The sequence below is a fragment of the Oncorhynchus masou genome, unplaced genomic scaffold (genome assembly GCF_036934945.1).
Source record: "Oncorhynchus masou masou isolate Uvic2021 unplaced genomic scaffold, UVic_Omas_1.1 unplaced_scaffold_1999, whole genome shotgun sequence".
In the NCBI taxonomy this organism is placed as follows: domain Eukaryota; kingdom Metazoa; phylum Chordata; class Actinopteri; order Salmoniformes; family Salmonidae; genus Oncorhynchus; species Oncorhynchus masou.
Window position 1 is genome coordinate 81,383 of NW_027008489.1, and position 1,357 is coordinate 82,739.

A 1,357-nucleotide genomic window follows, 5' to 3' on the forward strand; every position below is an offset into this window, starting at 1 on the left:
AGATACCTTCTAAAGAGAGGATAGAGAGATACCTTCTAAAGAGAGGAGAGAGAGATACCTTTCTAAAGAGAAGAGAGGAGAGAGATACCTTCTAAAGAGAGGATAGAGAGATACCTTCTAAAGAGAAGAGGAGAGAGATACTTTCTAAAGAGAAGAGAGAGAGATACCTTCTAAAGAGAGGAGAGAGAGATACCTTCTAAAGAGAGGAGAGATACCTTCTAAAGAGAGGAGAGATACCTTCTAAAGAGAAGAGAGAAAGATACCTTCTAAAGAGAAGAGGAGAGAGATACCTTCTAAAGAGAGGATAGAGAGATACCTTCTAAAGAGAGGAGGAGAGAGATACTTTCTAAAGAGAGGAGAGAGATACCTTCTAAAGAGAGGAGAGAGAGATACCTTCTAAAGAGAGATAGAGAGATACCTTCTAAAGAGAAGAGGTGAAAGTATACCTTCTAAAGAGAAGAGGAGGAGAGAGATACCTTCTAAAGAGAGGATAGAGAGATACCTTCTAAAGAGAGGAGGAGAGAGATACTTTCCTAAGAGAGGAGAGAGATACCTTCTAAAGAGAGGAGAGAGAGATACCTTCTAAAGAGAGGAGAGAGAGATACCTTCTAAAGAGAGGAGAGAGATACCTTCTAAAGAGAAGAGGTGAAAGATACCTTCTAAAGAGAAGAGGAGAGAGATACCTTCTAAAGAGAGGATAGAGAGATACCTTCTAAAGAGAAGAGGTGAAAGATACCTTCTAAAGAGAAGAGAGGAGAGAGATTCCTTCTAAAGAGAGGAGAGATACCTTCTAAAGAGAGGAGAAGAAAGATATACCTTCTAAAGAGGGAGAGGAGAGAGATACCTTATAAAGAGAGGAGAGAGCCTTCTAAAGAGAGGAGAGAGCCTTCTAAAGAGAGGGAGAGGAGAGAGATACCTTCTAAAGAGAGGAGAGAGATACCTTCTAAAGAGAGGAGAGGAGAGAGATAACTTATAAAGAGAGGAGAGAGACTTCTAAAGAGAGGAGAGAGCCTTCTAAAGACAGGAGAGGAGAGAGATACCTTCTAAAGAGAGGAGAGATACCTTCTAAAGAGAGGAGAGGAGAGAGAGTCCTTCTAAAGAAGAGAGAGGAGAGGAGAGAGATACCTTCTAAAGAGAGGGAGAGGAGAGAGATACCTTCTAAGAGATGAGAGGAGAGAGACCTTCTAAAGAGAGGAGAGAGATACCTTCTAAAGAGAGGAGAGGAGAGAGATAACTTATAAAGAGAGGAGAGGAGAGAGAGTCCTTCTAAAGAGAAGAGAGGAGAGGAGAGAGATACCTTCTAAAGAGATGAGAGGAGAGAGACCTTCTAAAGAGAGGAGAGAGATACCTTCTAAAG